Source organism: Rattus norvegicus, chromosome 2 (assembly GCF_021556685.1).
Source record: "Rattus norvegicus strain SHRSP/BbbUtx chromosome 2, alternate assembly SHRSP_T2T, whole genome shotgun sequence".
Lineage (NCBI taxonomy): Eukaryota > Metazoa > Chordata > Mammalia > Rodentia > Muridae > Rattus > Rattus norvegicus.
Genome location: NC_141535.1, coordinates 188,125,144 through 188,149,244, shown reverse-complemented (window position 1 = coordinate 188,149,244; position 24,101 = coordinate 188,125,144). Strand labels below are relative to the sequence as shown.

Here is a 24,101-nt window from a genome sequence, read left to right as displayed (position 1 = left end):
AATTTTTTTTATTAAATATATTTCTTTACTTACATTTCAAAGGTTATTCCCCTTCCCGGTTTCCTGTCCATAAGCTCCCATTCCCTCCTCTCCCCATCCCCCATATGAGTATTCCCCCTATACATCCCCCTCATCCCCCCCCATATTCCCCTGCACTGGGGGTCCAAACTTGGCAAGACTAAGGGCTTTCCCTTCCACTGGTGCCACAACAAGGCTATTCTCTGCTACATATGCAGTTGGAGCCCTGGGTCAGTCCATGTATAGTCTTTCATACCATGTGTATTTTCTGTTGCCTTACTCAGGATGATATTTTCTAGTTCATTGCACTTGCCTATGAATTTCAAGAAGTCATTGTTTTTTATTCCTGAGTAGTACTCCATTGTGTAAATGTACCACATTTTTTTGAATCCTTTCCTATGGTAAAGGGAATCTGGGTTCTTTTCACCTTATGCCTATTACAAATAAGACTGCTATGAGAGAATCTCAGAGGCAGAAGGTACTATAGAAAACACAGACAGCATCATAAAAGAAAATGCAAAATGCAAAAAGCTCCTAACCCAAAACAACCAGAAAATCCAGGACACAATGAGAAGAACAAACCTAAGGATAATAGGTATAGAAGAGAGTGAAGACTCCCAACTTAAAGGACCAGTAAATATCTTCAACAAAATTATAGAAGCAAACTTTCCTAACTTAAAGAAAAAATGCCTATAAACATACGAGAAGCCTATGGTACTCCAAATAGATTGGAACAAAAAAGAAATCCCTCCCATCACATAATAGTCAAAACAACAAATGCACAAAACAAATAAACAAACGGGAAAAAAAAACAAAAAAAATTAAAAGCAGTAAGGGAAAAGGTCAAGTAACATATAAAGGCAGACCTATCAGAATCATATTACACACTTCCAACAGAGATGATAAAATCTAGAAAATCTTGGTCAGATGTCATACAGACCCTAAAAGAACACAAATGCCAGCCCAGGCTACTATATCCAGCAAAACTCTCAATTACCATAGATGGAGAAACCAAGATATTCCATGACAAACCAAATTTACACAACATATTTCTACAAATCCACCCCTAAAATAGATAATAGATTGAAAACTCCAACACAAGAAGAGAAACTACACCCTAGAAAAAGCAAGAAAACAATCTTCATTCAACTAACCAAAAAGAAGATGGTCACACAAACATAATTCCACCTCTAACAACAAAAATAACAGGAAACAACACTCATTGGTCCCTAAAATCCATCAATGGACTCAATTCCCCAATAAAAAGACATGTACTAACAGACTGGATACATAAAAAGGACCCAGCATTTGCTGCATATAGGAAACACACCTCAGTGACAAAGACAGACACTGCCTCAGAGTAAAAGGCTGGAAAACAATTTTCCAAGCAAATGGTTCCAAGAAACAAGCTCAAGTAGCCATTCTAATGTCAAATAAAATAGATTTTCAACCAAAAGTTATCAAAAAAAGATAATGAAGGGCACTTCATATTCATCAAAATATCCACCAAGATGAACTCTCAATCCTGAATATCTATGTTCCAAATGCAAGGTCACCTACATTCATAAAAGAAACCTTACTAAAGCTCAAAGCACACACTGCACCTCACACAATAATAGTGGGAGTCAGCAACACCCCATTCTCATCAATGGACAGATCATAGAAACAGAAACTAAACAGCGACATAGAGAAACTACCAGAAGTTATGAACCAAATGGATTTAACAGATATTTATAGAACATTTCATCTTAAAACAAAATAGTATACCTTCTTATCAGCACCTCATGGTACCTTCTCCAAAATTGACCATATCATTGGCCACAAAACAGGCCTCAAGACATACAAGAAGATTGAAATAATGCCATACATCCTATCAGATCACCACGAACTAAGGCTGGTCATCAATAACCACAAAAACAACAGAAAGCCCACATATACATGGAAGTTGAGCAATGCTCTACTCAAGGATAATTTGATCAAAGAAGAAATAAAGAAGGAAAATAAAGACTTTTTAGAATTTAATGAAAATGAAGAAACAACAGATTCAAACTTATGGGACCCAATGAAAGCAGTGCTAAGAGGAGAAAATATAGCTCTGAATGCCTCCAAAAAAAGAAAGAAAGAAAGAAAGAAAGAAAGAAAGAAAGAAGGAAAGAAAGAAAGAAAGGAAGAAAGAGAGAGAGAAACCTGAAGAGAGTATACACTAGCAGCCTGACAGCACACCTAAAAGCTCTAGAACAAAAAGAAGCAAATACACCCAGGAGGAGTAGAAGGCAGGAAATAATCAAACTCAGAGCTGAAATCAACCAAGTAGAAACAAAAAGGACCATAGAAAGAATCAACAGAACCAAAAGTTGGTTCTTTGAGAAAATCAACAAGATAGATAAAGCCTTAGCCAGACTAACCACAGCGCACAGAAAGAGTACCAAATTAACAAATTCAAAAATGAAAAGGGAGACATGACAACAGAAACTGAGGAAATTCAAAAATATCAGATCCTCTACCTACAAAAGCCTATACTCAACAGAACTGGAAAATCCGGATGAAATGGACAATTATCTAAACATATACAAGGTACCAAAGTTAAATCGGGATCAGATAAGCCATTTAAACAGTCCCATAATTCCTAAAGAAATAGAAGCAGTCATTAAAAGTCTCCCAACCATAAGAGCCCAGGAGCAGACGGGTATAGTTCTGTGTTCTATCAGACCCTCATAGAAGACCTAATATTAATACTCCCCAAATTATTCCACAAAATAAAAACAGAAGGAACGCTACCCAATTCCTTCTATGAAGCCACAATTATACTTATACCTAAACCACACAAAGGCCCAACAAAGAAAGAGAACTTCAAAACAATTTCCATTATAAATATCAATGCAAAAGTATTCAATAAAATTTTCAAACTGAATCCAAGAACATATCAAGACCATTATCCTTCACAATTGAGTAGGCTTCATCCCAGGGATGCAGGAATGGTTCAATACACTGAAATTCATCAAGGTAACCCACTATATAAACAAAGTCAAAGAAAAAACCACATGATCATATCATTAGATGCTGAGAACACATTTGACATTCAACATCCCCTCATGTTAAAACTCTTGGAAAGTTTAAAAATTCAAGGCACATACTAAAATACATTAAAAGCAATATACAGCAAGTGAGTATCCAACATTAAACTAAACTGAGAGAAACTTGAAGGAATCCCACTAAAATCAGGGACTAGACAAGGCTGCCCACTCTCTCCCTACTTATTCAATATAGTACTCAAAAGTCCTAGCCAGAGCAAGCAGACAGTGAAAGGAGGTCAATGGGATAAAATTGGAAAGGAAGAATTCAAAATACCACTATTTGCAGATAATATGATAGTTCTCTTAAGTGACCCCCAAAAGTTCCACCAGACAACTCCTAAACCTGATAAACAACTTCAGCAAAGTGGCCAGATATAAAATTAACTCAAACAAATCAACAGCCTTCTCTACTTAAATGATAAACAAGCTGAGAAAGAAATTAGGGAAACAACACCATTCACAATAGTCACAAATAATATAAAATACCTAAATGTGACTTTAACCAAGCAAGTGAAAGATCTGTATGACAAGAACTTCAAGTCTCTGAAGAAAGACATTAAAGAAGATCTCAGAAGATGGAAAGATCTCCCATGCTCATGGACTGGCAGGATTAATATAGTAATAATGGCCATCTTGCCAAAAGCAATCTACAGATTCAATGCAATCCCCATCAAAATTCAAACTCAATTCTTCATAGAGTTAGAAAGAACAATTTGCAAATTCATTTGGAATAACAAAAAAATAGAAAAAAAACTATCCTCAACAGTAGTGGAACTTTTGGGGGAAATCCCCATCCCTGACCTCAAGCAGTACTACAGAGCAACAGTGATGAAAACTGGTATTGGTACAGAGACAGGCAGGTAGATCAATGAACTAGAATTAAATACCTGGAAATGAACCCACACATCTGTGGTCCTTGATCTTTGACAAAGGAGCTAAAACCATCCAGTAAATAAAGATAGCATTTTGAACAAATTGTACTGGTTCAACTGGAGGTCAGAATGTAGAAGAATACAAATCAATCCATTCTTATCGCCTGTACAAACCTCAAATCCAAGTGGATCAAGGACCTCCACATAAAACCAGATATACTCAAACTAAGAGAAGAGAATACATGGGCACTGGGGAAATTTTCCTCAACTGAACACCAATGATTTATGCTCTAAGAACAAGAATCAAACAATGGGACCTCATAAAATTTCAAAACTTCTGTATAGCAAAAGATACTGCCATTAGGGCAAAACGGCAACCAACAGATTGGGAAAAGATCTTTACCAATCCTACATCTGATAGAAGGCTAATATCCAATATATACAAAGAACTCAAGAAGTTAGACTCCAGGGAATCAAATTAGCCTATTAAAACTTGGCAAGAGAGCTAAACAAAGAATTCTCAACTGAGGAATATGGAATGGCCAAGAAGCACCTAAAGAAATGTTCAACATCCTTAGTCATTAGGGAAATGCAAATCAAAACCTTCCTGAGATTCCACCTCACACCAGTCAGGATGGCTAAGATCAGAATCTCAGGTGAAAACAGATGCTGATGCGGATGTGAAGAAAGAGGAACACTCCTCCATTGTTGGTGGGATTGCAAGCTGGTACAAACATTCTGGAAATAAATTTGGAGGGTCCTCAGATAATTGGACATACTACTAACCTGAGGAACCAGCTGTACCTCTCTTGGGCATATACCCAAAACATGCTCCAACATATAACAAAGACACATGCTCCGCTATGTTCATAGCAGCCATATTTATAATAACCAGATGGTGGAAAGAACCCAGATGTGCTTCAACAGAGAAATGGGTACAGAAAATGTGGTACATTTACACAGTGGAATATTACCCAGCTACTAGAAACAATGACTTCATGAAATTCTTAGGCAAATGGATGGAACTAGAAAATATCATCCTGAGTGAAATAACCCAAACACACACACACACACACACACACACACACACACACACACACACGGTATGCACTCACTGATACGTGAATATTAGCTGAAAAGCTCAGATTACTCAAGATACAAGTCACAGGCTGCACGAAGCTCATGAAGGACAGTCAAAGTGCAGATGCTTCAGTCTTTCTTAGAAGGGGGAACAAAAATATTCACAAATGAAAAAACAGAGACAAATTATGGAAAAGCGACTGAAGGAAAGGCCATCCAGAGACTGGCCCACCTGGAGAACCAACCCATATACAGTCACCAAACCCAGACAATATTGTGGATGCCAAGAAGTACATGCTAACAGGAGCCTGATATAGCTGTCTCCTTAGAGGCTGTGCCAGAGCATGCCAAATACAGAGCTAAATGCTGGCAGCCAACCATTGAACTGACAATAGTATCCCCAGTGGAGAGTTAGAGAAAGGATGAAAGGAGCTGAAGGGGTTTTCAAGCCCTTAAGAACAACAATGCCAACCAACCAACAGCCCCCCCAAATTACACAGCTCCTAGGGACTAAACCACCATCCCAAGAGTACACAGGGATAGACCTATGGCTCCATCCTCATATTTAGCCGAGGATGGCCTTGTTGGGATTCAATGAGAGGAGAGGTCCTTGGTCCTGTCAAGGCTCAATGCCCCATGTGTATGGGAATATCCAGTTGGGGATTTACGGGGGAGTTGGTCAGTGGGTGATGGAGAACCCTTATGGAAGCAAATGGAAGGGGGAAGGGATATTGTTTTTCTGGAAGGGAAAATGGAAAAGCATATAACATGTAATATGTAAATAAAATTCTGCAATAAAAGAAAAAACTGAGAAAAAAGAAAGAAAGGTATTGTGCCTACGCCACTCACTAACAGTACAAAGTTGTGACCCAGTCCTTCTACAGCTCCTATTATCAATGGTTTGGTTTGACTAAGTAACAAGATACAGGCGAGATAGTGAATTCATGACTATTAGACACTGATTTAATTATAATAAAGTTTTTTCAGTATTATTCAAATCGAAATAGCTGAGATGTCACGGTTTAACAGTTCAGATATACTTTATATAGATGGTCTTCAAAAGCATAAGAAGTCCACAAAATATGGCATTTATAATCATTTTATTACGGTTAGATTTTTGACTAAGGGACATGTCTTCTGCTGACAGTACCCTCTCATGGTTCAAAGAAAATATCGAGCATCATTATCTCCCCATAGTGTTGCTCCAGTTGTGGCAAAATAGCCACTGGGAAAGAATTACCCTAATTCATCTACAAACAAAAATACTTACCAGGAAAAGGCACACAAGGTGGGATAGTCCACAGCTTATCACTGCCAAGACAGAGTAAGCTAGTCCTTCATAATTTATGCTTCACTTAAGGTCTGTCAGGTGGTCCTGGGCCAGAAGGCTGAAGACAGATGCTCCAACTCTGGAATAGGAGTCCAGGTAAGTCAGCTGTATCTGCAAATTGTTTAAGTGTTTGAGGCTATGTTTTTGAGCTTCCTATATGTTTAGGTAATATTTAATGTGTCTTAAATCTTGAAGGGGTTGAAGACTAGATATAGACCCATTATCAAAATTAAGTTGTTTAGCACTGAGGAAAATGGTATAGATTTGAGAGGATGGCTTTCACATGGTAATTCAAATTAAAACCAAAACATAATCCAGGTATAGAATTGTAAACTCCTGAAGTTAGGAGGGATGTTAGAGTAATGTACTGAAATTGACAAAATTGGATGTTTTTAGTGTATATCATATCTTATAGTTTATGTAACTGCTATAACTATGCTCATTGTATATCTGAGAGAAAAGGATTGTGAATGGACGAAAAGGGGGAGGTGTTGTGGATTTAGTCTAATGCTTGCATTATGCTATTTGGGTTCCCAAAATTGCATGAGAATCTGAGAATCCATATATAAGATGCTAAGGGTCCCTGCCCCCAGTTGGTGCTGATTGGTAAATAACGGTGCTAGCAGCCAATGGCTGGGCAGGGAGACAGAGATGGGACTTTATGATTTGTGGACAAGGGACCAAGAGAGGAGGAATAGGAGCCTCCATGTAGGAAGCCACCATGCCAGGAAGCAGTCAGGTCCAGACCTGAGAGGTGCAGAAGAGAGAGCACATCAATCATGTAAGAGCCAGGGAAGAGTGGTCCCAGGGAGGCCCCCAATTGGGTCTAGGGCAGTAAAGATGGAATATAGATTTTAGTAAGTAATAACTTAGGGGAATGGGAGGGGAGGGTTAGCCACATATAGGTTTTGGAGGGTGGTCCAACCATTGAGCTATTTAAGACATATTAAAATAGAAGGCTGCATGTGTGTCTTTTATTTGGGAACCCAGAACATTGGAGCAGGTAGTGAGGAACTCATGCTGCCAGAGTCAGAGGGATCAGAACAGATTAATCAACTACCACAACACATACACATTGTATTTCTTCTTTTTAACTTGCTCCACTCCATCTAAACTCTCTTCATGAGACTAAACCACAGCCCAGAATCTAAACTGGGTTGTTTTGAGACCCCTTTCGTCAATGCAGTCAATTTGACTCGCTTCACCTGAGTCTCAGGCAGACTCTTTGGACAAGGGCAAAAAATTGCCATATTATTCTCCAAAATACCACAAGAACAGTAGTCTCTCAGCCACATACTAAAATGTTTCTCCTCTGAAACCTCCAGAGCCATGCTTCCACAGTTCACATCACCCTCAACAGCAAAGTCTTTCATATTCCTACTAGGATAGCCCATTAAGCCCCACTTAAAGCATTCCAATGCTTTCTGTGATGGTTTGTATATGCCTGACCCAAGGAGTAGCACTATTACGAAGTGTGGACTTGTCGGAATTGGTGTGTCACTGTGGACATGGGCTTTAATATCCTCATTCTAGCTGCCTAGCAGTCAGTCTTCCCCTAGCAGCCTTCAGATGAAGATGTAGAACTCTCAGCTCCTCCTGCACCATGCCTGCCTAGATGCTGCCATGTTCCTACCTTGATGATAATGGACTGAACTTCTCAACCTGCAATCCAGCCTCATTTAAATGTTATCCCTATAAGCATTGCCTTGATCGTGGTATCTGTTCACAGCAGTAAAACCCGAACTATGACAAAAGTTGGAACCAAGGACTGGGGTATTGCTATAATAGGCCTGATCATACTTTTGTTTAGAAGAATGTCGGTTTAGAGAGTATGGATTGGGAAAGCAGTGGAATGCTTTAAGTGGGGACTAATGGGCCATCCTAGTAGGAATATGGAAGATTTTGTTGCTAAGATTGATTTAAAGAGTGCAGACCTGGCCCAAGTGGTTTCAGTGTAGCAGAATTTTTGTATGTGGCCTACAGACTGCTTTTGTGCTATCTTGGTGAAGAATGTGGCTCTTTCTGCCCTTGTCTGAAGAGTTTACCTGAGGCTAAGGTAAAGAGATTCATGTTAATTCCACTGGCAAAGGAAATCTCAAAAAAAAAAAAATCACAGCATGAACTTTGTTCTCATGAACAAAACAAGCATGTTGAACAAGCATAGCAAGCTTAGAAGGGAAAAATAGAACACATATGGTTCCAGTATTAAAAGGGCACCAGGAAGTGAAATGGAGCTGAATCTTGGTTCAAGAATATTAATTTGAATTAAGGTTTTAGTGACCTTGGAGCAAGATCCCACCCAGCTAAGTTTAGGTCTAGGCACGGTAGTATAAACCTTTAATCCTAGGAGTCAAAGACAATCAGATCTCCGAGTTCAAGGCCAGCCTAGGACAGAGCAGGTTCTGGGTAAAACAAAACAAAACAAAAAAGCTTAATTTCCAGTGCAATGGTACATATCTTTTTTTTTAAGATTTATTTATGTATATGAGCACACCGTAGCTGTCTTCAGACACACCAGAAGAGAGCATTGGAACCCATTACAGATGGTTATGAGCCACCATGTGGTTGCTGGGAATTGAACTCAGGTCCTCTGGAAGAACAGTCAGTGCTTTTAACCACTGAGCCATCTCTCCAGTCCGGTACATATCTTTAATTCCAGCATTCAGGAGACAGAGCCAGGCAGACCTCTGAGTTCAAGGTCAATCTACAGAGCAAGTTCCAGGAGAGCCAAGCTTAGGCACTGAAGGACTTGGAAAATGGAAAGCTGGTGATAATATAAGAGAACAAAGAGGCCATGTTCCAGCCCCGGTAAGGAGCCGAACTCACCAGCGTTGGCTATGCAGCTCTAGCTTTAGAGTCAAGAGTAAAAGGAGTTACTGGGACGATTGATGCTGGTTAGCTGGAGAGAAGAAATTAGTGGTGATTAAGAAAAGACTAGCATCACTGAGATGACATCTTCTGGGAAGTGTTTTCTGAGGGCACAAAGAAGCTGTGTTCCAGAGATAGACAAGGCTGTACCTTGTGCTACATCTGGACTTGGTGATATATGATAATCACCCAGGCGATACTGATTTTGAATTTATAAAAGGGTCATGGAGAGAGCTGAAGCTTGGCACTGTGTGGGTCCAGAGAAGGCCAGTGGTGGAGGTGCAGCCTTAGTAGCAGTTGACAGCCTAGGACTGAAGGGGTCATGCAAAAAAGTTGATGCTTAGCACCATGAAGGGAGCCAATGATAGGTTTTGGTGAAGCCTAGTTGCATCAGAAGACCCCAGGGTATTGGAGATGCCAATACCATGGGATGACTGCCAAAAGGAGCAGCAGCAGTGGAGTGGAGTCAACCAGAGCCTAGACTGGTACAGAGGGCAGAGCTGAAGAAGTGAACCAAGCCCTTTGTAGGAGCCCAGAAGATCATGTGTGGCTCCTAGACATTGGAACAAGAAGTTGTAAAGTTGAAGTTGCCTTGGTTACCCCAAGATGTTAGAGATGTCAGAGCTATGGAATACTTGTTGGGGAAAGACTCTGACCATCTGTGTGAGTGGAACCAGCCCAAGAGAATGAAGTTTGTTGCTGTTGAATGTCAGGTCTGCTAACAACAATCAATAAGGGTGAAAGGGGTTAGAGATCTGAAGAGCATTTTGATACCAGATATGGAGATGTGGAGTCGAGTTTGTCCAGTTGTTTTTTGGTTGTGCTTTGGTCCCATACTTCCTCACTATGACATTTTGGAATGGTAATGTATATCCTGAATGATGTTGGAGGTAGGTGACCAGCTTTTTAATTTCGATTTCTTAAGGGATTACAGTCTAGAGATTGCATGTGTCTCAGAAGAGAATGAACTTTGGATTTTTTACCTTGTAGAGACTGTTATAAAATATGTGATTTTTGAAGTTTGACTAAAGGTATTTTGCATTACCCTGTGCCTAGGTATGGCCCTCATAGGCTCATATGTTTAAACAAGCCTCTGGGGGAAAGGGAGTGGAATGTAGTAGTTTGAATGTGTTTGACCCATGGGGAATGGTATTGTCAGGAGATGTGGCTTTGTTGGAGGAAGTGTGTCTCTTTGGAGGTGGGCACTGAAGCTCCACCCAGTACAGAGGAGTCAGTTTTTCTCCTTCTGTGCCATGCCTGCCTGGATGCTGTCATGATCCTGCCTTGATGATAATGTACTGAGTCTCCATACCTGTAAGTCAGCCCCAATCAAATGCTGTCTTTTATAAGAGTTGCTTTGTCCATGGTGTCGCAACTTAACTAAGACAAAAGGGTTAAGGTTTAAAGTTTAGTTGACTCTCTGCTTTATTTTCTCTTCTGCTTGTATCTGATTGCAAAAAGAGTTCACTGTTCATGTTTGTTTGGAAGTCCCTTTATCTTAACTGGCTCTAACTCAATGTGACATCTTGCTATTCTCAGACTTTTGTGAGAAAAATCTATGTGTAAAATACCATTTAATGAAACTCAAGCAATATGAGGTTTGCCTAAGAAACTGCCCATGAAATAATATTTCCTTCCGATGAGCATGTACGTGCACTGCAGTTAACTGTAAGGCATACAAAGAAGTTGACACTAAGAGAAGGATTTAAAAACGATAACAAACCACTGAACTGAGAATAGGTCCCCTATTGAAGGAATCAGAGAAAGAACTGGAAGAGCTTGAAGGGGCTCGAGACCCCAAAAGTACAACAATGCCAAGCAACCAGAGCTTCCAGGGACTAAGCCACTACCTAAAGACTATACATGGACTGACCCTGGACTCTGACCCCATAGGTAGCAATGAATATCCTAGTAAGAGCACCAGTGGAAGGGGAAGCCCTGGGTCCTGCTAAGACTGAACCCCCAGTGAACTAGTCTATGGGGGGAGGGCGGCAATGGGGGGAGGGTTGGGAGGGGAACACCCATAAGGAAGGGGAGGGGGGAGGGGGATGTTTGCCCGGAAACCGGGAAAGGGAATAACACTCGAAATGTATATAAGAAATACTCAAGTTAATAAAAAAAAAAAAAAAACGATAACAAAATTACTGCATCTAACACACTGAAAGAACACTCTTTGGCTAGGTGTTGATTAGCCTTGGTTGTTCTCTTGACATAGCCTAGGGTCACATAGAAAGAGGAAACCTCTATTGGAGAATTGCCTTCAGTAAACTATTAAACATTGTCCTCATTATTAACCGACAAAGAAGGGCCCAGGCTCCTAAGCTTGTTTGTAACTGAACAGTTACACATTCCTAGAGACTGGTACATCAAACAATGGTATAGAAGCCATGTTCTCTGTTCTCTTTCCTCAGCCTGTGCATCTCTTTCTCTGTATCCTTTGTTATAACCTTCATAGGAAGCTGAAAAATGTGAACTTGGGTTTCTGAAGTCAGGGCTCTGAAACTGAAGGAACTAAGCAATGTAGTGAGGGTTTGTAGAGCTCACGTGTGTGAGAGGTGAGCACAGGTAAGACAGTGCAGTTTGTTAACTAGCATCTAAGGTGAGAGGGACAACCTTGGCACAGTCTGATGCAGTGCTCAGTGTCAGAGCTGATCTAAGATAGAGATTACACATCTGGTGTCCAATGTAGATGGGTTTTTTGTATTGGTTTTGGGTTTTTTGTTTGTTTGTTTGTTTTGTTTGTTTGCTTTGTTTTGTTTTCTTTTGTTTTGTTTTTGCTTCTTAGAGAACATCCCACAAGAATGGGATCAGAGAAGCAATGTCTTATGAGAGAAATGTGTGAGAATTAGCTTCAGGACACTTTTTCTACTATGTAAACATAGCAGGAATTCCATGACTCTGAACACATTGAACCACTCCACAGGACCACCTTACCTCACTGTTCTCTCAACTATCTGCTTCCTGTGTTGACCATGCCTGGGTGGAGCTGCCTGGTGACAGGAGCAGGAGGGTTTCTGGGCCAGAGAATTGTCCAAATGTTGGTGCAAGAGAAAGAGTTGCAGGAGGTCAGAGTCCTGTATAGGACCTTCAGTCCAAAACACAAAGAGGAAGTGTCCAGTAAGTGACATAGAGCCTGGTGAACGCAGACTCGGTGTGGGGAGGGCTTGCTTGTCAACCAAATAAAAAACAGGTAGGTACTTAAACACCCTCACAAGGAATAGTCACAGTTGGCACAGCACAAAAGGTACTCCATAAATGGAAAAGTGGACTCTGGTCTGAGGCAAAACTAGAGAACATGCTCATGGGCAGGCCCTGGGCTTTCAGGTCTCTCTCCTATTCAAACACTGCAGATCAGTTTACTCCTTTCCTGGAAGCTGTTTTATGTCCTAAATGGACTGGACTTGTCAATATTTGAAATATTGTGCAATACTAACAAGAGATTATTAACCTAGAGACCTCGGCAGTGCGTCCCTGTCTCTGTTGGATGTTCCTAATCTGCTTCGTGTTTTGTTTTTATTTAAGACTAGAGAGAGCCTGTGACTCATAGCAGGAAGTGCTTATAATCTTAAGGTACATTTATGAAGGCTGTAGGGAAGGGGAGTGAAGACGGGGAGAGGGAGATTAGAGAGCACACAGTGAGGGCCAGTAGGACTTCATACGTGTCATTAGGAATCCTCCAATGTCTTTCCCATCGTTCCTCCTCTCTGCCATTTACTTACAAAGAAAGTGACTGAGTGCTTTGCTGGAAGGTATTTTATTGTTTTCCTGTTGTCTATCTTCACCCCCAGATCAAAGGCAAGCACTGAGTTGATGGTGCAGGTTCCCAGCTACTCCATTCTCACAGCCTTCTGTGGAGGTAGCTGTGGAAAGACCTCAGCTCCCAGTGGGAGACCATTATGAAGCCACCTCTTCCTCCATACTCTCCAGACTTCATTTACACCCAAGGCTTGGATCCCACCCACACATCCCTTGGCTTTGTCAGGTTGAGTCTGGATAAAATCACCTATCAGACATCTTCTAGTTTGATTTTGACTGTCCCTCCTTCCCAAGATGAACCTAATCCTGGAGGTGATCTGAATAGGTTCTATAAAGAAGGAAGGTAATGGAGGCGTTTCTTAGTTACTTTTCTGTTGAAGGAAGAGATTGAGGACTTTCAGTTTCAGAAGGTTAGAGCCTATAACCATCGTGACAGGGAGCATGGCAGCAGGCAGATGGGCATGGCACTGTGGCAGTAGACAAGATTTCATATCTATACCCATAACCACAAGGCAGAGAACTATCTGGGAATGAGTTGAGTCTTTAGACGCTTCATAGGCTACCTCTTATGTCACACATACTCCAAAAAGCCATACTTCCTATCCTTTCCAGCAACTTGGGACCAAGTATTCAGAAATATGAACCTACTCAGTCATTCTCATTCAAACCATAAGTCAGTGTCCAAACTCTATAAGATACACTTGAGGTTTAGAAAGAGTGGTTCTCTGTCCACATTTCTCTGGATTTCATTGTCAAGCATAATTTCATCTATTTGTAGGAATGATTAGCATCTCAAGATACTGGGCCAACATTATTGTTAAAACTGAGGAGTTTTGAGAAGCAATGGTTTCAATTTTTTAAAAAAGAACACACACACACACACACACACACACACACCAAAATAAATTGAAAAATAGATAGATAAATAAATAAATAAATAAATAAATAAATAAATAAATACCTAGGGGTATGAATCAAATTTCATTTTTTTGGTAGTCTTGAGCTAAAAACCATATTTTTTGATACAATTCTATTTTACCCTAAGGGAATTAGAAAAATATCAATTTAGTTATTTTTGAGGCATATACAAATACTAGGTTTACAACCGATAACCTATACTGATGCATATATTTCTAAGGATTTTATCATCCCTTAGGACATATACAAATAAATATTTGAAAAAATAGGTCTTATATACACATCCTTTGGACTTGCAGGACCTTCTGAAATTCCAGAATCAGTAGTAAATCAAAATGATTTGGGGGCTACAGAGGTAGATCTGCAGTTAAGAGCACTGAATGTTCTACCACAAGACCTGAGTTCATTTCTTGACACACACATGGCAGGTAATAAGTGTCCGTAACTCACTTCCAAGGTACCTGACACCCTCACACAGACATACACGCAGGGAATACATAAATACACATACAAATAAATGAATAAATCATTTTTTAAAAACTCAAAAGAATTTAATTTTCAGTTTGGAAAATATAGAAAAGTTTAACGTATTTGGTAAATAGTACAAAACAACACATGCAACAAAATAAAAGCACAAAGCACAAAAGACGTCTGAATCTAGATTGAACTCCTGTACTCCTGAACTTCTTGTGACAGGAAGGTGACACAGTCCTCCACTAAGATCAGATGTAAGAAACCTTGATATGCACCACATTTTCTGTATCCATTCCTCTGTTGAAGGGCATCTGGGTTCTTTCCAGCTTCTGGCTAATATAAATAAGGCTGCGATGAACATAGTGGAGCATCATTTGGGTCTATGCCCAGGAGCAGTATAGCTATGTCCTCAGGTAGTACAATGTAGAGTACTACTCAGCTATCATAAACAATGACTTCATGAAATTCATAGGCAAATGGATAGAACTAGAAAATATCATCCTGAGTGAGGTAACCCAATCACAAAAAAAAAAAATCACATATGGTATGCACTCATTGATAAGTGTATATTAGCCCAAAAGCTCAAATTACCCAAGATACAATCCACAGGCCACAAGAAGCTCAAGAAAGACGACGACCAGAGTGCAGATGCTTCAGTCCTTAAAAGGAGGAACAAAAATATTCATAGGAAGATGATATGGAGAAAAAGTTTAGAGCAGAGACTGAAGGACCGGCCATTCAGAGCCTGCCCCACCTGGGGATCCAGCCCACCAAAACTAGAAAATATTGATGAAGCCAAGAAGTGCATGCTGATAGGAGCCTAATATAGCCATCTCCAGATGGATCAGCCAGAGCATGACAAATACAGAGGCAAATGCTAACAGCAAACCATTGATCTGAGAACAAGGTTCCCGTTGCAGGAATTAGAGAAAGGACTGAAGGAACTGAAGGGGTTTGCAACCCCATAAGAACAACAATACCAACCAACCAGAGCTCCCGGGGACTAAACCACTACCCAAAGAGTACACATGGACAAACCCATGGCTCCAGCTGCCTATATAGCAGAGGATGGCTTTGTTGGGCACCAGTGGGAAGAAAAGCCATTGGTCTTGCCTTATGGGCTTATGGGCAGAAAACCAGGAAAGGGAATAACATTTGAAACATTAATAAAAATATCCAATAAAAATAAATGAATAAATAAATCTTTGGGGCTGGAGAGATAGCTCAGTGGTTAAGAGAGAGATGGCTCAGCGGTTAAGAGCACTGACTGCTCTTCCAGAGGTCCTGAGTTCAATCCCCAGCAACCACATGGTGGCTCACAACCATCTGTAATGAGATCTGATGCCTCTTCTGGTGTGTCTGAGGCTACAGTGTACTCACATACATAAAATAAATAAATATATCTTTTTTAAAAAAGAGCACTGAGTGCTCTTCCAGAGGTCCTGAGTTCAAATCCCAGCAACCACGTGGTGGCTCACAACCATCTGTAATGGGATCTGATGTCCTCTTCTGGTGTGTCTGAAGACAGCTATAGTGCACTTATATAAAAAAAAATTAAATTATTTTTTTAAAAAAGAAAGAAACCTTGATATGTTGCACACACTCCCCCTCCCCACTACTGGGGATTGAACCCAAAGCCTTTTTATTACTGGGAAAACTCCCAGTTTGAACATGGAGAATCAAAGGACTGAATGAGCAGCCAATGTTCCATAATATCTGTTCAGTGTCTACAAGTGAACACTGGTTGATGATATGCATCTGTTCTATAGGTTGAAGTGGTTTCCTTTACTACCCACACCAAAACTGTAACAATCCACATGCAACAAGAAGACATCCAGCTCAAGAGAACTAGTGTTGGTTCAAGTTTCTGCAGTCTGACCCAAGGGTTTAATTTTGATGTATTTAAGCACAGCAAAATTTGGTGAAACATTCCTGGTAGTAATTGTGTGTGCACAATAAAGTTTACAAAAACTTCCTTGAGAAACAAAGTAAACTAATATATATCAGACATGGCCACATCGAAACCTTTGTAAAGTCCGCGTGATGCCTTCCATAAAGCTGGGTTCTACAGATCAATCATGATAAACAGTCTTATGATAAGAGTCTGGGGGAGGGTCCAATGTAGTCTCAGGCCATAAAGATTTTACAAAATTCAACAGGCTAAAGTGCATAGCCACTCCCAGCCTTCTGGGCAGATAACTGGTTATGCATCCCTTCCCTGTGCCCACATTCCAGGTTTCCCTAGTGCTTGTGTGTGAGCACAAGGACATCTGTGCCTCCTACAAGACGTCCCGTGCCTTCCTGAAACTATTTTTGCAGCTTTCTCAAACCATTTGGACAGGTCGTCCAAATGTTTCTATCATTCTGGGTCTTCTCTCTCTCTCTCTCTCTCTCTCTCTCTCTCTCTCTCTCTCTCTCTCTCTATCTCTCTCTCTCTCTCTCTCTACCTCTATCTCTATCTCTTTCTCCCTCCCTCCCTCCCTCTCCTAACTTGGGCACACAATCATCTTTAGGGGAAACAAACAAACATGATTTCTCCCTTTTTCTCAACACATTTTCTTATTTTATATATTCCCTTATAAATCTCTACTATGTAAGTCACAGTTTCTTCACATACTTGGTTGCTTCACTTTGTTTCATCCATCAAAATGCCAAAATATAGAAACCTTAAATTTCTGTCTAATGGTTTGTATTTTAGCATCCTCAGAAATAACCTAGGCACCCTGTCTCAAAGCAAGCAGACAAAAAGAAATAGTTGACACAAAGAATGTATCTTAGCTAGGGGTACTTTCTATGTCTGCGATGAAACACCATGACCAAAACAATGAGGGGAGGAAAGGGTTTATTTGGTTTGAGCTTCTTCATCACTCTTCAACAAGGATGGAAACCAGGACAGGAACTCAAACAGAGCAGGAACCTGGAAGAAGAAGGTGATACGGAGACCATGGAGGGACAGTGCTCACCGGCTTGCTCCCCTCGCCATGCTCAGTCTGCTTTCTCATAGAACACAGATGTAAGTGTCCAGGCATGGCACCAGCCACAATAGAAAGTGACCTCCCACATAGGTCACTAGTGATGAAAAGTCTCGAAAGGCTTGCCAACTGCTGGATTTTATGGAAGCGTTTTTCTCAGTAGGCACTCCCTCCTCCCAGTAAGAGTAAAGAATCCTTCTTAACCCCTTTCCATGTCAGAGACTTCTTAACAGTGTAAACTCCTTATCCTTCCCCAACATGGAGTCCTTAAACAAAGATAACTTTGTCTTCTGGTTCAACAGACTGGGAAACAACAATAGAGTGACTTCCCCAAAATCTCATAGCAACAAAGGAGGTCTGGCAGTACCTTTTGTCCTTTGAAAGGCTGCTGAGTGTGAGCTTCTCTCTGGATCTCCTTCTCCTTCAGACCACAGCATGACATCACCTCCATGACAAGGCAGGGAAGAACAACTGTCAAGTCCACGGTGTCGTGAACAAGGTGAGAGCTGTGGCTCTACCAGAAAGCACTTAAGATGGCCGGGTATCCCAGGACCACCAAAGAACGGAAGTGTGAAGTTAGTCCGCTATACTCCACCTGGGTACCACGTGTCATGGCACAGCTACTCCTTCGCCCCAGTCTGTATAAGTCAGCTCACAGGAAAGCAGAGGAAAGAGCAGACAGAAGGAGACTCTTATCCTAGCACCTGCTCCCTTCCCAGGAGCCTTTTCCCCATGGTGGTGGTTTGAATAGAAAGAGTCCCCATGGATTCATGTGTTTGAAAACTTGACTTTGGAGGTATGGCCTTGCTAGGGGAAGTATATCACTGTAGGGCACGATTGGAGTTCATCTATGCTCAAGCTGTGCCCGGTGCGGAAGGCAGTCTCCATCTGCTGCCTGAGGATTAAGGTGTAGAACTCAAGGCTCTGCCAGTGCCATGTCTGCCCGCACGCCACTATGATGATAACGGATAAACCCTCTGAAACTAAGCCAGCTCCGATTAAATGTTTTCTTTTGTGAGGATTTTCCTGGTCATAGCATCAGAAGAGTTGATGCAAAGTAGCCAGGCCTGGGCTCTGCATGATACCATGATGGTAATGGACACACCCTCTGAAACTAAGCCAGCTCCAATTAAATGTTTCCCTTATGAGAGTTCCCCTGGTCATACTGTCATTTGATTGCAATAGAAACCCTAACTAAAACACCCACCCTTCTCTACTTCAAGGCCTTCTTGGGGTTGCCTGACAGGGGAAAGGGGCCTAGAGTAGATAGATCCAACAGAGGTTTTCATCTGTCCCAAGAGGGATTTCTCCTGCTCTAGATTTCTACTTCAGCCTCTGTCAAGCTATTCTTTAGCTGCACTGTAAGTTCAGCTGAGCTAACTGTCTCGCAAGAGTTGATCCCAGCCAGCCTCGGACTGAGTTCATAGAGAAGTGAGCAGGATTGGAAGGAAGCAGAGTAACAATGGAGTCTCCAGTAGGCAGCTGTATGTCCTGAGGCATGTTCTGGAGCTTTCTGTGCTTCCCCAACCTATACTAGGGACATCAGAATCCCAGATAGCATGAGGTAGCTGGGAAAGGAAAGAGAAAATTAAGAAAATCATGTGCAAAATCCGAAGCTCCAGCCAGTGTGGGGAGTGTACAGGCTGCGTGGATACATGTTAACTTTGTGAGCTAATTTGGGTGACATTGTGATTAGCAGTATCATTCAATAGATTTCAGGGGAACCCAAAGATACCGATGCATCCATTGCCCTTGGATATGTGGTCTGGGTGAGGTTGCCTCTCATTTACATTATCAATCTGACAAGGATTACTCACGTAAAACCAACCACTGGAGCCCATTCTGAGTTCTCTCACAGGGGCCCCCTTTTCCTTTCATCTATCCAGCTAGTTCTTCAGAAAGTTTCAAAACATATTAGCCTTTGAAATTCCCATCTTTGTGTCTCCCTGTTCTGGGTCCTCCTCACTGGAACTCTGGGGGACACAATCTCATTAACCACCACCCCTCCAGCTGCTTTAATGAATGTAGGAATTTCCCATAATTCTCTGTTCGTGTGCAAAGCACGAATGGCATCTTACTGCTCAGATGCATTTTCTACAAAGGGCTGGGATGGAAATAGATGCTTCTTTCCCTACAAATGCTACATTCTGGTTTTTTGAGTGTTTATGCTTCCTTCAGTAGAAAGGCATCCTCCACATGACTGCCTTTGAGGGTCTAGGTGACTGACACCCGTGTCAGGAAATTTCCATCCCATGCCGAAAGCTTCCCACCGACCTGCTTTGTGTCCACAGAGCTGCAGACAAAAGCCAAGGTGATGGTACTGAAGGGAGACATTGTGGATGCCCAGTTCCTGAGGAGAGCGTGCCAGGGCATCTCCGTCGTCATCCACACCGCTGCTGCCCTTGATCTCTTCGGTACCGCTTCCAGACAGACCATCATAGATGTCGATCTGAAAGGTACAACATCCGAAGAGGAAATGGAGCAGGTTGGAAAATAAAAACCATAAGACAAATTGGGGAGGGAAGTCCCTGCTTTGGAACATCTGGAGGAAGAGTAGGATACCTGCTGTGCTCTGGGTAGGTCAGGAGGCAGAAATCAGGACTCTTGTCCTTGGTGTTTAGAAGAAAAAAAACCATACTGAGAGAGGAAGAAACAGTAGGAGAGAAATTTTATAAAGCCACAGCCAATGTACTCCCATTGCCTGGGGCATCCTCCTGCCTCTCCACAACAAGGTGACAGGACTCCGTCTCCACATGCTTGATTTCCACCCACCCACTGCCACTATAAACCAGACACTGACATTTCTTCTTTAGAGCACTTTCAAAGCTGCTCCAGAACAGCCTGCCAGGAAGAAAGGCCCAGTACTTGTTCTCTTAAGAGCAATGGTTTTCCAATTTTCACAAAATCATTCTTTTCAGATCAGCATCACTCTAGTCTTGAAGATTGGTCCTAGGCAGAGCTCAGCTATTCTCCTCCTTAGATCCACATTCCTAAATACTTAGTGGTAGCATCTAGTTATTAAAAAAAAAAAAAAGCCATGCTAAATCCCGCTATCACCAGCATCAGGAGGGTTTGCCTACCCTCCCCCTCACACACTCCTCCCACCATGGCTAGCTCTAAGCGGCCTTTTGCCCTGTTCCCAGGGCTAGCTTGCTTAAGCTAACCAAACCAGTTTAATCTGGAGCTGCTGCTGGAATTTCTTAAGCCACCCGCTGTGGCTGGCCTACAGAATGTCCGCAACCACTCACTCAACTCCCCTGAGCCCTGTGAAATGAAAACACTGGAGACTTTTATTATACCTGCTAAATTTATAGTGGTAAATTTCCAACCCCAAAATGCCCATGCAAAGATCACACAACTCAATAATACAATCATAAGATGCACGCTTAGATTGGACAAATATATGACTTCACTACTCTATCAAGAAATCCCTAGCCTGGTTCCTGCAGGCCAACCTCTTCTCCATCTTCTTCTCCTCCTTCCTCGGTCTCTTATCTTCTTCTCCTTCTCTCTCTTCTCTAAAACTTCCAGCACTGCCTTTCCCTTCCACTGTCCAATCACAGGCTCTAGTTTTATCTGACCAATTAAGATTTCACCAGACATCACCTGAGGACATGATCCACTCCTCATCAGCGCACCTCTCTTGAGGGAGCAGAAAATACAAACAGCAATCCACACGTAGTGGCTTTGAAAGTAGATTTCTAATCTACTTTAAATAAAGGACTTTGCCATATAAAATCAGCACCCTGACTCCTGACACCACTGTATTCCAAGGTCCTGCCTGCCATGTATCCTTGACATGACCTTCAAATATCTAACTGGGCTCCATTTCTAAATCAATTAATTATTTGGGGATGGCCAAAACCAACTCTAAAGGATCCTTTTTAGGTTAGTTGCTACAACTTTCTTAGTCACACTCTAGTCCAGTGCTATGAATAACCAGTTTTTCATTTCTATATTGATTCTTACTACATGAGAAAACACACACCAGCTTTTAATGTCTAATTATGAGTATAGAATGGTGCCCAGATGAAGTGGTGCGTATCTGTAATCCTAGCATTCAGGACTGAACTAGGACAGTCATACCTTCCAGCCCAGTCTGAACTATATACTAAGACAGTACAACAAAAATACATATTGCCCATACACTATGGGCTATAAACCTAAGTGGGCAGGCTGCAGATTCTGAACTACCTCTGACAATATAATACATGGCATTTTTGGATTAAAAGAGCACCCACCTTTAATGAAATTAAGTGTCTGAAGATTGGTGTTGCTTTACTTTTACTTGGTGGGGGAGAATTTTTAAACCTTTTGTTATTGTTGTTTCTGGGAATCAAGGCAAAAGGCTCAAATCACTGAGCAACATCCTGAAACTAATTTATTGATGTCAGTTTTTAAAATACTTAAAGGTATACTTTTTCCAGAACAAAAATCTAGGGAAGTGCTTTCCAATGTGAAAAAATGCTGGATAGTTTTTGTCAGCTTGACACACGGTAGTCACCTGGAAAGAAGGAACTTCAACTAAGGAATTGCTGCCATTAGATTGGCCTGTGTGTTGTGATTGACATGGGATGGCCCACCCAATGTGGGCAGTGTCAACACTGAGCAGGAAGTCCTGGGTTATACAAGTAAGAGAACTAAGCAGCCATGGCGAGCGGGTAGGGGGCAACTGAGGGAGAAGCATTGGTACATGGTTTCTGCCTTTGTTCCTGAAGTAACTTTCCTCAGTGATAATCTGTGACCTAGATGTGTAAGACATATAAACCCTTCCATACCCAAGTTGCATTGATCAAGGTGTTTATCAGAACAAAATTAGCAAAAAGAAAAATCCAAAGCTCAGACAGAGGAGGGCCTTCTGTACCATGTAGAGAGCTTAGATTTGTTTGATCCCTAGCACTGAAAATAAAGTACACACCAACATATACACGTACAGAGAAAGAGAAAGAGAGAGAGAGATTTATGAATTAAAAACCTAGAAATCCTTCATTTGCAGATTTAAATGTCACCTCTATTAATTTTGGGGTTATTCTGTGGCTATAGAATGGTACGTTGAGTCAAGATCAGGTGAGGAGACATTAGGTCTGCAGTCGTTCCTCCACTGGAGTTGGGGTGGAAATGATTCCGACCCCATGGCCACAGTGGGCCCTTTGTCCTATTTCCTAGCACTGATAGTGAGCTTCCTATGAGCAGGTACTCAGCTCCTGTTGGACGCTTGTGTGGAAGCCAGAGTGCCAGCCTTCGTCTACAGCAGCTCAACAGGTGTGGCTGGACCAAACTCCTACAAGGAGACCATCCTGAACGACCGTGAGGAAGAGCATCGTGAAAGCACATGGCCTGATCCATACCCATACAGCATAAGGATGGCCGAGAAGGTAGTGCTGGCAGCCAATGGGAGCATCCTGAAAAATGGTGGCACTTTGCATACGTGTGCCTTAAGACTCCCATTCATCTATGGGGAAGAAAGCCAAATCATTTCAACCATGGTAAATACAGCACTCAAGAACAACAGCATACTTAAGAGACATGCCACATTCTCCATAGCCAACCCAGTGTATGTGGGTAATGCAGCCTGGGCACACATTCTGGCTGCCAGGGGCCTTCGAGACCCCAAGAAGTCACAAAGCATCCAAGGACAGTTCTACTACATCTCAGATGACACCCCTCACCAAAGCTATGATGATTTAAATTATACCCTGAGCAAAGAATGGGGCTTCTGCCTTGATTCCAGTTGGAGCCTTCCTCTGCCCCTGCTCTACTGGCTTCCTTCCTGCTGGAAACTGTGAGCTTCCTGCTGCGTCCATTTTACAACTATAGGCCATCCTTTAACCGCTTCATGGTCACGATCTTAAATAGTGTGTTTACCGTTTCCTACAAAAAAGCTCAGAGAGATCTGGGCTATGAGCCACTTGACAGCTGGGAGGAAGCCAAGCAAAAAACCTCAGAGTGGATCGGGACACTAGTGGAGCAACACAGGGAGACACTGGACACAAAGTCTCAATGATGGGAAGAGGGCAGGGACATGGCCCTGGGTGTTACTCGGTCCTCCAGCTAGGACAGAGGCATAAGCCAGGTCCTGCTGTCTCCCTTTGATACAGAGGATCTTAGAGTCTTAATCAAGTCACCAAAAGCCTTGCCAGTCACTGACCCAGCCACAAGCCTTCTTTCTGAAGCCGCTGCCCAGAGATACACAGGCAGCTGATACCCAGTTCCTCGGTCCAAGCTCCTGAGCATCTCTTGTACCTCAGAGCTCTCCATTATTTCGTCTCCTCATCCAAAGCATATCTTTCATCCCCCTTCAGAAAAGTCTGCTTGCTTTATGAAGCCCAATGGAAGGAACAATAAATATGTGTCAATTATTCATCCATGGATTGTGTTTTTCTGTAAATAAACCATTCTATGTCCTTTCTGTGTCCAGACATGGCCATGCTGGGATCAAAAAGAGATCATGAATCTGAGGTGTGCTGAGGGAAAATCAGGAACATATCCAGATGTGAGACTAATTCCAATCTATTGTCCTCTGGGTGTGCACTGGATGACTGGAATGTTTTATTCTGTTTTGTGTTAGGGACCATGACAGAAACAGTGCTAGAGAGTTAGTTTCTTCCAGAGAGCCACTCCCTGCTCCGTCCAGGAGGGGTTGCCATCTAAAAGAACATTCTCAGAGTTACACATTTTCTCACAGCTAAATCTTCATAGGTCTGATGTTACAGATTTTCCATAAAATTGTAGCACTGGT

General features: G+C 41.8%; 1 long non-coding RNA gene and 1 pseudogene across 2 annotated transcripts; one reads left to right on the top strand and one right to left on the bottom strand.

Moving 5' to 3' along the window:
- The first annotated feature begins 10,017 nt into the window (after window positions 1-10,017).
- On the top strand, window positions 10,018-23,466 carry Hsd3b5-ps1 (hydroxy-delta-5-steroid dehydrogenase, 3 beta- and steroid delta-isomerase 5, pseudogene 1; annotated as a pseudogene). Its single transcript, XR_015676642.1, has 4 exons — window positions 10,018-10,132; window positions 12,166-12,359; window positions 19,654-19,818; window positions 22,556-23,466. The product of XR_015676642.1 is annotated as a hydroxy-delta-5-steroid dehydrogenase, 3 beta- and steroid delta-isomerase 5, pseudogene 1, transcript variant X2 (transcript).
- On the bottom strand, window positions 17,220-20,462 carry LOC134485937 (uncharacterized). The gene is made up of 5 exons (XR_015676645.1): window positions 20,163-20,462; window positions 19,925-19,971; window positions 19,637-19,811; window positions 17,730-17,807; window positions 17,220-17,307 (listed from the first exon to the last, which is right to left on the bottom strand). It is a non-coding gene; the product is annotated as an uncharacterized LOC134485937 (long non-coding RNA).
- Window positions 23,467-24,101: the final 635 nt, after the last annotated feature.